The sequence below is a fragment of the Hibiscus syriacus genome, unplaced genomic scaffold (assembly GCF_006381635.1).
Source record: "Hibiscus syriacus cultivar Baekdansim isolate YM2019G1 unplaced genomic scaffold, ASM638163v2 tig00112281_pilon, whole genome shotgun sequence".
NCBI lineage: Eukaryota > Viridiplantae > Streptophyta > Magnoliopsida > Malvales > Malvaceae > Hibiscus > Hibiscus syriacus.
The window spans coordinates 2423436-2440953 of record NW_024063292.1 but is presented as its reverse complement, the minus strand read 5'-3'; the positions used below and the strand labels follow the sequence as shown (position 1 = coordinate 2440953).

The window sequence follows — 17518 nt, the reverse complement described above, 5'->3', positions numbered from 1 at the left end:
AAAACAAACCATAAGCTCGCATATTCTTATTACTGAAAGACCAAACTATAAAATCCTGTTTGAAAACCTCAGAAGGTTTCTATCGAGTGCTGGAACACATGCCGATTACTTCCAGGATAAAGAAAGCTAAAAACTGAAGGAAAAATAAAGGGTCCAGATTCAAAACGGAGTTGTTTTAGAAGCAAGCTAAAAACTGACCAATTTTTGCTTGCATGTAAAAGTCTTTCACGAAAACCACCTGAGAACTTGCTCTGAGATACTGAAGTGAACTCTTCCGGCTACTTAATGATGAAAAAAGTTCTCCAATTGGAAATTTAATTAATATCTGTTGCTATAAACAAACATGATTTTATAATCCGAGTGAGCTTTTGAAATTAGAGAGAATTAGAGTCTCTAGGCTAAAACTTGATTGCAAAAAGTAAGACTACTTGCAGTTTAAGAAAATTGGTCATGATGTGGAAGAAAAGGAGAAAACATTCAAGTTTATGTAATGAAAATGCTTGTTTATGGGTTTGAAGGTCCAAAATACAAATGCAGGAGGTTGTTTCAAAGAGTTTAACAATGGAATACACACTCTGCTTTGGAAGCATGAACCTTTACGGGAAAAAAGCCTACCATTCCAGCAAAACTTGTGATTAGAAGACTTTTCCTTCCTTGTCTGTCCATCAGAGAGGATGCAATAACTGAGCCTGCAAGAATTTCACAAGCCAGGAATATTACTCGGACTCAGTTGTGAGCATTGGACATGGGTATGTGTTCAACACAGGTATGCTCATTTTTTTCCAAGATTTCCAATCTATTTGAAGAGTCCTTGGAGGGTCATAATTCATATCCTCATACTCATGTTCGGATATGTTTTAAATCAGAGGTCAAACACAAATACTTCAAGAGAAACGAAGAGTCGAAGCAACAAATGTTAAATCTCCTACATGAATTTTGGTTCTCCCCCCCACCCCCAAGAACTTATGCTTTTTAAAAATGATTAAAGACTTGCCAAAGACATTTGATGCACCAACAAGAGCACTAGCAGCAACATCTGATGCAATTCCAGCACTACGAAAGACAGCTGTAGAATAATACACCACGGCATTTATCCCGGCAAACTGTTGGAACAAGAAAAGTGCAGCACCAACACTCACAACTACAGAAGGAAACAAAGACGAGAATGAAAATTACCATTATACAATAGAAAGCATAAGATATGTGAAGGTGTAGCCTTCAGGATAATCAGTTTAAGTATATGACCACTGATTCAATAACCAGAAAAAATCCATCATGAGGTATACTAGCTACAGGAAAGAAGAAATGGAAATCAATAAAAAGAATTATATTACATCCTCGACCCTTGAGTTTTTCATGATAAATCATCAAGGCATTAAGACAAAACTGCAGAAGGATATGGAAAGTAGTGGTGGATGATTAAATGAAATCCAATCCTTGACATTAAATACTTGTCATCATTTGGGAACCAAGAAACACTAGATTGACTGGTGCTGAAACAACTCTTCAAATAATATGTTTTGAGAACATTGTCCCTTCAAGGTAGTTTTCTTACATGGTACGATATTTTTAAAACGATGTATGATAAAATTTTGATATTACCATCTGATCCTATTAGTAGTGTCCAGTAGCAATACTAATAAGGGCATGCTTATCAATAGGCCTCATAGGACTACGAGAATTTGGTATTCGGTTATGGTAGCTTTCAATATTCAGGCAAACCTTTCCTGTATCGGCAGCTGAATAGATCAAACCATCCTGCTTCTGGTTCTTAGAACCCTGACCTGCATTACTTAATTCGTACATAATCTCAGTAACTCTTTCCTTTCCATATAGTGTTCTTATAGATTTTTCAGCTTCAGAAATTTTCCCTTGCTGCAAAATTGATGTAATTGAACAATAATAGTCAATATCATATATATCAACGTGAGATGTTAAAAAATGTAAAATAGACTTAGTCCAATAAGAAACCTGAAGAAGCCACCGAGGACTTTCAGGGGAATATGTCATTCCTAGTGCCAATAAAATAGAAGGGACAACAGCAAGACCAAACATTACCCTCCACCTACAGAAGAATAACTAAGATAAAAACAGTTATGGCAAATGCTTAAGCAACACAAAATTTAATTGCAAAAGAAATACAATTCTTGACTAAAAGTTTGGTACATTATACACAACTTTAAGATGTATATTGATGAAGGCATTACCTTGACCTATTCACTTAATCTCACAAAGGCAAACAGACACAAAATAAAGCTTGATCAGAAAGAATATGAAAAAAAATTAGACATTCCAACTAGTTGGATGGAGCTATCTTTTATTACAATTTTTAAGGGAAGGGGGATTTGGGTCAAGCTCTTTGAACAAAGGGATGCAAGCACCTATGATTGAGATAAGTGCTTAAGTTTCATACAGTTACAACAAATATGGTATGATTACAGAAAGGGATGAACAACAAAGAAGCCTAATCCCACTCCATTGACTACATGAATCATATTGCACTATTGTGCTTTGTTTATTTTTACCAGATTACTAAAAGAAAGGTTACCCTTTATCCTTTCTACCCATTTTTTATCCTTTACACCCATGTCTTATTGGTCAAACCCCCGTGCTTTTGTGCCAGCAAAACAAATGATGGAAATAAAAAAGAAAATAAAATGCAGCAATACAATTAAATCATTCATAATTTTCCATCAGCAGTGCAAATGAGAGGAAGAAAGGTCTTCAAGACTAGAAAGGGAAAAATTGCCACCAAATATAGCTACATAAAAGAAAGAGTTTATAAGCATCTCCACATTTGTACCAAAAGTTAGAAGATGCAATCTCTCTGGATGTATGATTGATCGTACATGTTCAAACTGTTGGGGAAAACGGTTATTTCCCACACGAACGTAGTTTTAAAATTGACCTAAAATGTTAAAATTAAAACCACCAAAGGTTGCACAACGGATAAACCTGTCAAACTATTGAATATTGAAACACAATGGAAAAGAACCGAATAAAAAACAATAAAGGAGAAAACACACCAAATTTACGAGGTTCGACGAGAATATCATCTACTCCTCGGGCACCACACCGGATGATAACTTCATTATATCGCCAATATTACAACAAATGAAATTCTTTGGAATTCCCAAAGTGGGAGAATGAAGAATACAAGAGGAAGAGAGAACTTGTTTTTGGGATGATTTCTAATGGAAATACTTAGGTCTATTTATAGTTGAGTTTCAAGAACAATATGTTCAAAGTTTGGCCACCTACCAAAGAATTTTCCAATGTGTACAAGTTAGCCACCAAATATGAAATTCACATGTTCAAAGTTTGGCCACCAACCAAGATGACATTTCTAATAAGTTGGCCACCAACCAAGATGAAATTTCCAACTTGCCAACTTAATTTCTAGACAAATCTAACAAATCTCCACCTTGGCTTGAAATTACCAAGCCTACTCAACTTCTTCAACTCCCCAAATTTGTAGTGCCTCTAATTGCACTCACAAGCGCCATACACCCGAAGGTGTTCATACTTTCAGGATGTTAATCAAGTTCAAACAATGATTGAACTTGATTACTGTTACCACCTTGGTCATCATATCTGCAGGATTTTCTGATGTCGCAATTTTCTGAAGTAGAATCTTTCCTTCTTCAAAGATCTCCCGCACAAAGTGATACCTCACGTCGATATGCTTAGTCCTTGAATGGTAGACTTGATTTTTTGCTAAGTGAATAGCACTTTGACTGTCACAATAGAGACTAATGTGACTTTGAGCAACTCCCAAGTCTTCCATCAACCCGTTAAGCCAAATTGCTTCCTTTACAGCCTCTGAAATTGGCATGTATTCTACCTCTGTAGTAGACAAGGCCACCGTAGATTGTAGACTTCCAACTTACTGGGGCTTTAGAAAGAGTAAATAAATACCCAGTAGTTGATCGACGCTTATCCAAATCACCAGCATAATCGGAATCAACATATCCAACCATACACTGACCAAGTGCTTCATCATGTTCAAAAACTAAACCAACATCCACGGTTTGTTGGAGATACCGTAGAATCCATTTCACAGCTTGCCAATGTCCTTATCCAGGATCATGCATGTACCTGCTCACAACTCCAACTGCTTGTGAAATGTCAGGACGCGTACACACCATTGCATACATCAAGCTCCCAACTGCATTAGCATATGGAACTTTTGCCATATACACTTGTTCTTCGTTAGTTTTAGGAGATAATTGAGAACTAAGTTTCAAATGAGAAGCCAATAGGATACTTACATGTTTGGTATTTTCATTCATGCTAAAACATTGTAATACCTTTCTCAGATATTGCTTGTGTGTTAAACAAAGCTTCCCTCTCTGTCTATCTCTGCTTATCTCCATACCAATAATCTTCTTGGCCTCACCTAGATCTTTCATCTCAAACTCTTGATTCAACTGAGCCTTTAATTTGTCTATCTTCTTTTGACTCTTCGAAGCGATCAACATATCATCAACGTACAAAAGAAGATAAATGAAAGATCCATCTTTGAGCTTTTGCAAATACACACAATGATCATATTTGCTTCTAGTATACTTTTGCCTCCTCATAAAGCTATCAAATCGCTTGTACCACTGCCTCGGAGATTGCTTCAATCCATATAGTGATTTGTTCAGCTTACAAACCCATTTCTCACGACCACCATCTTTGTATCCTTCTGGCTGAGTCATATAGATCTCCTCTTCTAAATCACCGTGCAAGAACGTCGTCTTTACATCAAGTTGAGCTAGCTCCAAATTCAACTGTGCTACTAAGGCCAACAATATTCTAATGGAGGAATGCTTCACAACAGGGGAAAATACTTCATTGTAGTCGATTCCCTCCTTTTGAGCGTAGCCTTTAGCTACCAACCGTGCCTTGTAGCGAAAATCTTTCTTGTTATGAGATCCATCTTTCTTTACAAATACCCACTTGCATCCAATGGCTCTTTTACCTTTCGGTAATTGTGCCAGTTTCCAAGTATCGTTCTTTTGGAGAGATTGCATTTCTTTATCCAGGGCACTTTTCCACTTATCACTTTCCAATCTTTGTATTGCTTCTTGGTAAGTGATAGGGATACAATCATCAACAACTGGAAGAGCATAGGCCACCATATCAACAAATCGAGCAGGTCTACGAATTTCTCTCCTTGGCCTTGTAACTGCAAGTGTTTCTGGTGTCTCCAATGGTTCTTGGGTTTGAACCTCTTCATCTTCTGATTCTTCTATTGGAGTTGAAGAATCAGCTGCATCAACTTCTGGGATCATCATCTGCTGAAACTCCACCTGTTTTGGAGTATGCTCCACCTGTTGCGGAGTACTACTTGTCTGGACAGCTTCACTTGTTACCTTCTTTACTAGGGCAGATTCATCAAAGGTAACATCTCTGCTACAAATTATCTTCTTGGTGTCTAAACACCAAAAGCGGAATCCCTTCACTCCATAGGTGATTCCCATAAAGAGAGCCTTATTTGCTCTCGGATCAAGCTTGGATTCCTTCATATGATAATAAGCAGTGGATCCAAATACATGTAAGGAATCATAATCAGTAGCAGGTTTTCCAGACCATACCTCCAATGGTGTTTTTCCTCCTATCGCTGATGACGGCAGACGATTAATGAGATGGCCAGCATATGTCACAGCCTCAGCCCAAAATGCCTTGCCTAACCCAGCATTAGACAACATACATCGAACTTTCTCCAATAGTGTTCGATTCATACGCTCTGCCACCCCATTCTGTTGTGGTGTATGTGTAACAGTGAAGTGTCGAACAATACTATACTCATGGCAAACGTCAAAGAATGGGTCACTTTTATATTCCCCTCCATTGTCCGTCCTAAGACGTTTGTTCTTTCTACCAGTCTGGTTCTCGATCATATTTTTCCATTTCAGGAAAATTTGAAGCACTTCATCTTTAGACTTCATCGGATACACCCAAACCCTTCTGGAAAAGTCATCTACAAAAGTTAAAAAATAATGGTTTCCTCCCAAAGATGATGTCTTTGAAGGACCCCATACATATGAGTGAATATAATATACAATACCTTTTGTATTATGTATAGTGGTGCCAAACTTCACTCTCTTCTGCTTTCCCTGAACACAATTTTCGCAAAAGTTCAATTTGCAAGCCTTTGCACCTTTCAACAATCCTCTCTTTGCCAGAATTTGCAAGGATTTCTCTCCAGCATGTCCCAATCGCATATGCCACAACTGGCTTGCGTCCAAATCATCACCTCCGAAAGCTGCTGCAACTGCTCCAATAATTGTACTACCTTGGTAGTAATACAAATTATTTTTCCTGATGCCCTTCATCATCACAAGTGCGCCATATGTGACTTTTAAAACTCCATCTCTCATAGTGACTACTGAGCCTTTGGATTCTAAGGCTCCCAACGAGATGAGATTTTTCTTCAAACTGGGCACGTATCGGATATCCGTCAGAAATCTGGTTGATCCATCTTGATTCTTCAATCGAATTGAACCTATCCCAACAGTTTTACAGGCATTGTCATTGCCCATATAAACAACTCATGCATTTAGTTCTACTAAATCGGAGAACCACTCCCGATTAGGGGACATATGATAGGTGCAACCCGAATCTAATATCCACTCATCGGAATGGAATGTTGTTGATGAAGCAACCAATGATATGTTAGAGTCATGTGCATCATGCTCTGCAACACATGCATATGGAGCAGCTTTTCCTTTCTTCTTCAGCTTCGGACAATCTTTCTTCCAATGGTCTTTCTCATGACAAAAGGCACATTCATCTTTTCCCAGTCTGGACTTCGACTTTGATCTCCCTCTCCACTTTGGCTTTTGACTTTTCGAGCGACCTCTTGCCACCATGGCCTCTGCTGTTTCGTACTTGCTCTCCTTCTTGGTTTTCTTCCTGAGTTCATAACTATACAAAGCAGCAGTTACATCTTTAAGGGTAACATTATCCTTACCATGAAGTAACGTTGTCTCAAGGTGCTCAAATTCATCTGGAAGAGATGACAACAACATGAAAGTCAAATCTTCATCTTTGAAGGTTTCATCCATGCCCAATAAGTCTTCCACTAGCTCATTGAATGCAGTGATGTGTTCATTCATACTGGTGCCTGGTTGATAATCAAATCTGAACAATCTTTTCTTCATGTGGAGACGATTCTGAGAGCTTTTTTTCAGGATTTTTTCCTCCAAAGCTTTCCATATCTTACTTGCAGAAGTCTCGTTCTTGTAGCCATACTTCTGCTCCCTGGAAAGACAAGATCGAATCGTGCTGCACGCCAAACGATTGATTGTTCCCCATTCTTTCTCCTCCATATATTCGGGCTTTTCTTCCTCAATGGCGATGTCTAGACCTTGTTGGAATAAAGCGTCTAACACCTCGCCTTGCCACATGCCAAAATGATCGGATCCATCGAACAACTCCACCAAGAAATTTGCATTTGAAATCACCCTCCTCACCGGTCCAGATGAAGAGCTTGATGTCTCAAATGATCCGTATTTTGACATTTTAATTCTAACGAACAATATTCAATATCACGAACTGTATCTTTTCAACAAACCACCAGGATAACCTCAACCGAAGCTCTGATGCCAATTATTGGGAAAAACGAGTTATTTCCCACACGAACGTAGTTTTAAAATTGACCTAAAATGTCAAAATTAAAACCACCAAAGGTTACACAGCGGATAAACCTGTCAAACTATTGAATATTGAAACACAATAAAAAGAACCGAATAAAAAACAATAAAGGAGATAACACACCAAATTTACGAGGTTCGACGAGAATATCGTCTACTCCTCGGGCACCACACCGGATGATAACTTCACTATATCGCCAATATTACAACAAATTGAATTCTTTGGAATTCCCAAAGTGGGAGAATGAAGAATACAAGAGGAAGAGATAACTTGTTTTTGGGATGATTTCTAATGGAAATACTTAGGCCTATTTATAGTTGAGTTTCAAGAACAATATGTTCAAAGTTTGGCCACCTACCAAAGAATTTTCCAATGTGTACATGTTAGCCACCAAATATGAAATTCACATGTTCAAAGTTTGGCCACCAACCAAGATGAAATTTCTAACTTTCCAACTTAATTTCTAGACAAATCTAACACAAACATATAGCAAAAACCACAATTTAACATAGCTAATGCCCAATGACATGATATGTTCGTGGTGAACATGTTATAAAAGGGTACAAAATTGGTAGAATAATATACCATACTGGGTTTCCTGATAAAGGTAATCCAGCCACCAATGCTGCAAGAATCCCAATACATATGAAAAGTTGGTTTACAGAGCCAAGTGCACCACGGATTTCCGTCGGTGAGATCTGATCAATAGAAAAAATGTAAGCAGCTGTTTTACAGAAAGCTAGACAATCGAAGAAAACAGTAAGGATCAGAAAATGTTACCTCAGATATGTAAAGAGGCACAATAGCAGACGTTATACCAATACCGATGCCAGCAAGTAAGTGGCCAATTATCATAGTCTGGACGTTAGGCGCTATCACACTAAACATTCAAGTCATTTAGAAACATTAGCTAGGAGCAAAGTTATTAGAGTTAACAAGCTAATAATTAATGAAAGGCAACAAACGTAAGAATTGCTCCGATGATTAGTGGAATAGCATCTAATTGAAAAGTCCGTGTTCGGCCAAACTTATCGGCCAGTGCTCCTCCAGTAAATGAACCCACTGCAGCAGCAGCAAGGAGTGTGCTGACAACCCATCCTATTCAAATCAACACCACAATATTAGAAAAGTTCGATAATTTAAAGAGTGGGCATATGATCAAAATAACCAAAAGTAAAAAAAGAAGGAAAAACAGCAGGCCAACAACTTGCGACGTTGCTTGAACAATTACAAGTGAAACACTTCATTTTTATAAACAAAAAACACCACAATAGATTGACGGAATGGGTTCAATTGAATTCCCTTTATTTCACGAAATATTCTTCGGCTCTAAAGGGGCTATGGGAATGACTTATAAGACACCGGAACTCAATGTAAAATTTTAAGGGGGGCCGGGGGCCGGTGGGGGGGGGACAAAACAAAAAAGGGAAGGAAAAGAAACAATATCAGAGATCGAAAAGCACAGTAACTAAAGATCACGATACATGCCTTGTACGATAGCATTTTGAGAAATAGCCAATCCTTAGATAATCAAGAGCACCATTTACCACCCTGAATAAAGAAAAAGAAATGAGAAAAAAAGGAGGGGATATGAAGTGAGTCAAATTATCAAAAGCCATGCAAAAAGCCACAAAGAATAAGCATAGAAAATTGTAGCAGACCAACTGCCAAATATTGAATATGAATTCTTCGCTTAATTTCTCAAAACATATTTTAATTTCTGGAATATAATTAATGGAAGAAAACTGCAGTGTTCATATATTTCCAAAACACCAGGAACATTCACAACCATCCCTTATTGCAAACACCGTAAAATTTTTGAAACTCCCATAAATGAACCATAATCAACCTCTTTGAAGCTCTGATATTACTGGAGATCATACCATGTGTTTTCACAGCACAGAGCCACAGTGTGTTCAAGCATATCATTGAGATGCTAAGATTAGTAAAATGACATGTAGAACAAAAAAAAAAGGATTTTCCTTCTCAATCAAATGAGACATACCCTAGATGGTAACCAAACAATATAGCTCCCAAGCAAGCAACACCGACAAATGGTAAAACCAATCCAGCAGACTTCTCCTGAGGGTTGATTGGTGCCAAATCCTCAAGATCACCTGACATATATTGATCAAATTGGAAATTTTACTAATATAGATAAGCAGATTGTAAAAACTAACTTCTTTTACAATAATTAGAAGACTCAAAGTCTCGGATTCTTAGAAAATGACCCTTGTGCGGATCAATGAATTGAATAGCAAGTATTGTCGACTAAGCACCGAAAGGTGCATCCAATTAATGCACCGAAAGCATGGAAAATAAAATATAGTTGGTTTTGTTGATTTTTGATAAAGGTAAAATTACAATTTAGTCACTTTATTTTTAGGGTATTTACAAGATTAATCCTTAAGCTTCAACTATAAATACCCTAATCCGTTTAGCTTCAAAATATCCCAAATCATTATAGTTTTCTCCCAATACTAGAGAATTTAGAGAATTTCTTGAGAGTTGTTTTCTCCTTTTTTATCAAGAGATAATTGTCATTGTTTTCTCCTTGTTAGATCGAGAGAAGTTGTAATTCCTATTTTCTCATAGTAAAATTCTTCTACCATTTCCCGTGGTTTTTATCCTATATTATTTAGGGGTTTTTCACATAAATTTTATGTCTCTTTTATCTTCATTTTTATTTTTTTTGAAATTATCAGTTGCGATTTTGCTTTATCCGATAGCTGTCTTCCGTAACAATTGGTATCAGAGCCAAATTAGAGTGTGTAATATCTATTTATTGTCTTTGTGGTTGCCACCAAAAGGTTGATCCTCCAATATAAGAAAGTAAGAAGGTATTACTCATTCTTTGAAGGTTTCAGAGAACTATTCACGATAGTGAAATAGTGGGAGTTATCCGTAATAGAAGCTATGACAACGAAATTTGATATTGAAAAGTTCAATGGGAGAAATTTCTCATTGTGAAAATTGAAGACGGTTGTCTAGCAGCTATCAGTGAAAGGCCGGTAGATTTCACAGATGACAACAAATGGATCTAAATAGACGGGAATGATATGGAAAAACTTTCATCTAGAATTAGCAGATAAGTATTATCAAGCATCGAGGAGAAGAAGACAGCTAAGGAGATATGAGATCATCTCACCAAACTATACGTGGCCACATCGCTGCACAATAAAATTTTCCTTAAGAGAAATTGTACACTCTCCGTATGCCAGAATCTACTTCAGCGACAGAGCACTTAAACACACTGATCACTTTATTTTCTCAACTTATATCTTTAAGATGTACAATAGGAGAACAAGAACGTGTTAAACTTCTACTTCAAAGTCTATGGATTCGTATGATCAACTCATCATCAACTTGACAAACAGTAATGTCACCAGTCTAGTCTTCGATGACGTTGTAGCTACTGTTTTTCAAGAAGAAAACCGGTGCAAGAACAAGGAAGATAGATAAATAAATCTGTAACAAGCAGAAGAGTTGACAACGATGAGAGGAGATCAACAGAACGTGGCCAAAGCAGCAGTCACAAATATGGTAGATCAAAGTCGAGAAGCAAGAAGAATTTAAAGTGCTATAACTGTGGAAAGAAGGTTCACTTGAAGAAGGATTGTTGGAGTCTAAATAAACTCAATCCACAAAGCAATACCGCAAACACTTCAGATGATGGAGATGTTCTATGCTGTGAAGCGTCAACCACCGTGGAAGGTAGAAAGAGATATGCAGATATATGGCTCATTGATTCGGGAGCAACATATCACATGACCTCAAGAAGAGAATAGTTTCATCAGTATGAACCTGTCTCATGAGGATATGTGTATAATTGCAATGATCATGCCTTAGAGATCATTGGCATGGGAACCATCAAATTGAAGATGTATGATGGAACAATTAAAGTTGTTCGAGATGTGCGACACGTGAAAGGCCTGAAGAAAAATTTATTATCCTACGGATTGTTGGATAATAATGAAAGCAAGATTGAAACACATAAATGAATCATGAAGGTGTTTCGTGGAGCGCTTGTGGTGATGAAAGGAGAAAAAATAGCAGCAAACTTGTATATGTTGAAGGGAGATACTTTATTAGAAGCAAAAGCCTCTGTTGCCTCATGTAGTTTAGATTCTGCAATGCTATGGCATCAGAAACTTGGACACATGTCAGAACAAGGAATGAAAGTCCTTGTTCAGCAAAAGCTACTTCTAGGCTTAACAAATGTATCACTTACTTTGTGTGAGCATTGCATAACAAGTAAGCAGCACCGGTTGAAATTCAACACATCAAGTTCTAGAGGAAAAAGTGTTCTAAAATTAGTTCACTCTGACGTATGGCAAGAACCAGTTATATCCCTAGGCGGAGCAAAATATTTTTTCTCATTTATTGATGACTACTCCAGGAGATGTTGGGTGTACCCTATTAAGAAGAAGTCAGATGTGTTTTCCACTTTCAAAAACTTTAAAGCGTGGGTGGAATTTGATTATGAAAATAAGATCAAGTGTTTCAGAACAGATAATGGAGGAAAATACACAAGCGAAGAATTTAATAACTTTTGCAGGAAAGAATGCATCAAAAGACAGTTCACAGTGGCGAACACTCCTAAAAAAATAGAGTGACAGAGCGGATGAACAGAACCTTGTTAGAAAGAACAAGAGCAATATTGAGGGATACAGGCCTAGAAAAATCATTCTAGGCAGAAACAGTCAATACCGCCTGTTATTTGGTGAATCGAGCTCCATCAACTACAATATAGCTAAAGACACCAATGGAGATGTGGATTGGTAAACCAGTTGATTATTCAAACCTCCATGTATTTGGAAGTATTGTGTACGTGATGTACAACTCCCAAGAAATTTCAAAGTTGGATCCAAAATCCAGGAAATGCAAATTCTTGAGGTATACTGATGATGTAAAGGGGTATCGCTTGTGGGATCCCACTGCCCGCAAAGTGATCATTAGCAGAGATGTTATCTTTGTAGAAGATAAGCTACAAAGAAAAGAAGACGATAATAGCACTGAAAAGTCAAAGACTACACAGATACATGTGGAAAAGGAGTTTGAACAAGGAGATTCTTCTGAAGCAGAACCAGTACATGATGAACAAGAACCATAGAGTTTTGAAGCTCCAACAATTCGTCAATCAGATCGTGTGAGAAGACATCCCAATTGGTACTTAGATTATGTTATAGAAGGAAATATTGCATACTGCCTTTTAACAGAGGATGGTGAGCCATCAACATACGATGAGGCAATAAACAGTTCAGATGCTTCACTGTGGATGATGGCGATGCAAGAAGAAATTGAAGCCCTTCATAAAAATAATACATGGGACCTTGAGCCACTACCACAAGGAATGAAGCCAATTGGTAACAAATGGGTCTTCAAAATCAAACGAAATGGTGACGATCAAGTTGAGAGGTATCGTGCAAGATTGGTGGTTAAAGGATATGCTCAAAAAGAATGTATTGATTTCAATTAAATATTTTCTCTTGTGGTTCGACTAACAACAGTTCGAGTAGTTTTGGCAATGTGTGTTGCATTGGACTTACATCTTGAGCAGCTAGATGTTAAAACAACTTTTCTTCATGGAAATCTTGAAGAAGAAATTTATATGCTCCAACCTGAAGGTTTTAAAGAAAAAGAAAAGAAGAACTTGGTTTGCAGGTTGAACAATCTCTGTACGGTCTAAAGCAGGCGCCGAGGTGTTGGTATAAGAGATTTGATTCCTTCATTATGTGCCTTGGATACAACAGACTCAATGCATACCCTTGTGCTTATTTCAAGAGGTCTGGTGATAACGATTTTGTTATATTGATGTTGTATGTGGATGACATGTTGGTTGCAGGACCCAACAAAGATCATATTGAAAAATTAAAGGCACAACTGGCTAGGGAATTTGAAATGAAGGACTTGGGATCAGCAAACAAGATTCTAGGGATACAAATTCACCGAGACAGAAGTAATAGGAAGATTTGGCTTTCACATAAGAATTACTTGAAGAAGATCTTGTCATGATTCAGCATGCAAGATTGTAAGCTAATTTCTACCCCTCTTCCTATTAACTTCAAATTATCCTCCAATATGAGTCCTAGCAGTGAAAAAGAGAGGATGGAGATGTCTCAAGTACCGTATGCATCAGCAGTGGGAAGTTTAATGTTCGCTATGATATGCACAATACCAGACATTGCACAAGCAGTGGGAGTGGTTAGTCGGTACATGGAAAATCCAGGCAAAGAGTATTGGAATACAGTAAAGAGGATCCTGAGATATATCAAAGGGACCTCAAATGTTGCATTATGTTACGGAGGATCAAATTTACTAATCAATGGGTATGTAGATTTTGACTATGCAGGGGATTTAGATAAAAGCAAATCTACTACAGGATATGTGTTCAAAGTTGCTGGTAGAGCTATCATATGGGTTTCAAAATTGTAGTCAGTTATGGCTACATCCACAACAGAGGCAGAATATGTAGCAGCTACACAAGCCAGTAAAGAAGCAATTTGGCTGAAAATGCTATTAGAGGAGCTTGGGCACAATCAAGAATATGTCTCTCTGTTTTGTGACAGTCAAAGCGCCTTGTATATAGCAAGGAATCCAGCATTTCATTCAAGGACAAAGCACATACGAGTTCATTTCCATTTCATTCTTGAAAAGGTGGAAGAAGGGATATATATGCAGAAGATCCATACCAAAGACAACATAGCATATTTCATGACGAAGGCAATCAACGTTGATAAATTTACCTAGTGTCGATCCTCTTGTGGCCTATCAGAGACGTAAGCAACATGAAGGTACAAGGTAAAAAAATGGTGTGAAGATATGATTGTTCCAATCAAATTTTCAAGTGAGAGATTGTTGACTAAGATCGAAAGGTGCATCAAATTAATGCACCGAAAGCATGGACAAATAAAATATAGTTTGTTTTGTTGATTTTTGATAAAGGTAAAATTCACAATTTAGTCACTTTACTTTTAGGATATTTACAAGATTAGTCCTTAAGCTTCAACTATAAATACCATGACCCATTTAGCTTCAAAACATCCCAAAGCATTCTAGTTTTCTTCCAATACTAGAGAATTTAGAGAGCTTATTGAGAGTTGTTTTCTCCTTTTTATCAAGAGAGAATTATCATTGTTTTCTCCTTGGTAGATCGAGAGAAGTTGTAATTCCTATTTTCTCATAGTGAAATTATTCTACCGTTGCCCGTGGTTGTTACCCTATATTATTTAGGGGTTTTCCACATAAATTTTGTGTCTCTTTTATCTCCATTTTTATTTTTTCAAATTATCAGTTGCGAATTTATTTTATCCAATAGTCGTCTTCCGCAATAAGTATACCTTCGTCCAACAACAGACGCACACACTAGTTAATCATATCTGGTAGGAAGCATCTCTAGAGTAGCATATACACATCGTACCAACATAATCAAGCACAAATTAATGCATTCTAGTGGAAAAAATTGATATTTGAAACTAACAGTAGAATAAATCCGTTAATAACATCTGCAAGAATATAGAACGAAACTAGCTATCTCCCAACACCATCACCATGGTGCTATAGGAAATATAATTGTTGCCCAACCACATGAAATAAATATTTGTCGAATCACTCTAACACTAGCAAAAAAATAAGGCTCCTTTCAACACTTCAAAAAGTACATTTTTTATTAAGAAAAATCAACACTCCAAAAAATTCAAAGTTGAAATTGTAATAAACAAAAAAAATATATGAATTTCCTTTCATAGGGAATAATTACGTTTGAATGTACCAAATATTAGTTTTAATCAAATATAAAATTTTGTATTTAATTATTTGTTTTTATTTTCCACAGGGGCAGGGGACTTGGCCCCGCGAATGGTAAAATATCAAGTTAAGCCCCTTCAAAATCTAAAGTTATAAAGGGAGTGTAAAATTGCATTTTGGCTCCAAAATGACAGAATTTCAGTTTAGTCCCTTTAAAAATTATAGAATTATGGCTGTATTTGGTGGGAGGAATTGTTCATTAATGGGGTAATTATGTTTTACGAAAAACCATTCTCGCATTTGGCTTGCAAGCATTACCCCATGTGACAATGATAATTACCAACAATGTCAACTATTCACCAAAATGGTGTTGGCAATGAACAATGACATTTTAGACCATATTACCCCTAAAATTATATATATATATATATCCACTAACACCTAGTGTAAACCAAAAGTTTTAACACCATTTTAGGATCGTTGGATGAGGTGAAATAAAAGACTGAGATTAATTCCTTTTTTCTTATGAATATCTTCTCATTTCTTACCGTTAATGTCAGATTTTGATTTTCAAATTCAACGATACTAAAAAGTTACACTATGTATATAAATAAATAAATAATATATATATATATATATATATATATATATATATATAATTTAGATCTTCCTCAAACTTGTTTGTTTGATTATTTCAAGAATAAACAAAATTCTCATAAAATGATTTGATTAGTGTTTAAGGAATAATCAATAATTTTCAATTTTGACAATGAAGTTTTTTTATTGACTCTTGACTAAATTGTTTAAAAGGTCAATAATTTGATTAATAAACTAAAAAAAATTTGAGTAAATTTTATATATAATTAGATAAATTATATATGTGTGTAAAATTTAAATATGTAAGTTTATTTTTTAAACCTTGCTCTTATTATACTGATAAAATGCTAATTATAAAATTATTGTAACACTAGATAGTGCAACAGAAATAGTTCAATGATCTATCTACAAAATATTCTATTTAATATTAGAAGTTAAATTTGTCGAAAAGAAAATACATCACACCAACAATTTGGTAAAAATTATATTGTAGTTTTATATTCTCAAATCAAACAAGCTTAAATTTTGATAATCATGATCTTAACTTCCATAAATCAAACCTCCCTATTAGTTAGAGATTAAAGCGGTGATAAAATTATAAAATTTTAAAATCTATAATTTAATTCTGACCTAAAAAATTATCTAGCTCCAATCCAAATTTCCCATTGACTTTTAAAGAAGGGGAAAAAAGGAAGAATCAAAATTGAAAATCCAATTCACCTTTAAAAAATTTAAAAACCAAATTGAACCTAAATCATTCCTTTCTTCAAATGATGTTCACTGCAACTATCAAACCGTCCAAAGTTCTTTTTTCATAGGCATAAAATATTCTAAATTTGTAATTAATAACGTTTTTTAAAACGCATATAATAAGCTGGAGCAATTGGAATATTCTATATATGCATTGTATAAAATATCCATATTATGTGAAGATTAAAAACATATAAGAGAGGGAGAAACAGACCAGAAGCCTGAGCTTTGACAGATCGAGATTCGATCGAAGAGCGAACGACGAATTCAATACTATCTCTGGCACGTGCGAGCTCAGCTCCCATTGAAACGGCACCAGAACGTAAACCACTGCAAAAGGAACCCCTTCGGATGCAACGATTAGGATTCAAAGTTGATTTCCGTTCCTTAACTTCACCAAAACAAGGTAAATCTCTCCGTTTTGAAATCTCTAAATTTCCTTTTATTAAATGCGCAGACGCCTGCATTCTGAATTAGCTGATTCACCAAATGAAAAAGACTGTCCAACCGCCAAGTAAAAACAGTTCGGGGAAAAAAGAGCATTAAAATCCAGAAATAAATATTGAAAACTAAATGCGGAGAAATGATAGGGAGAGTGAGACTACGGAATCGAAAGGAAGATTAGAGAGGAGGAGCCAGTTTCTAAGTTCTGTTTGGATGGTGGAATTTTGATGGGAACATTCGGAAAATCCGTCGACGGAGAAGAACAAATTTGGTAGAAAATTCAATTGATTACCACACTCTTCTTTTACCAGTCATTTTTTCCAGATTGAGAAAACTA

General features: G+C 36.2%; 1 pseudogene; it reads right to left on the bottom strand.

Moving 5' to 3' along the window:
• Positions 1–335: 335 nt before the first annotated feature.
• Positions 336–17204, bottom strand: LOC120177062 (annotated as a pseudogene).
• Positions 17205–17518: the final 314 nt, after the last annotated feature.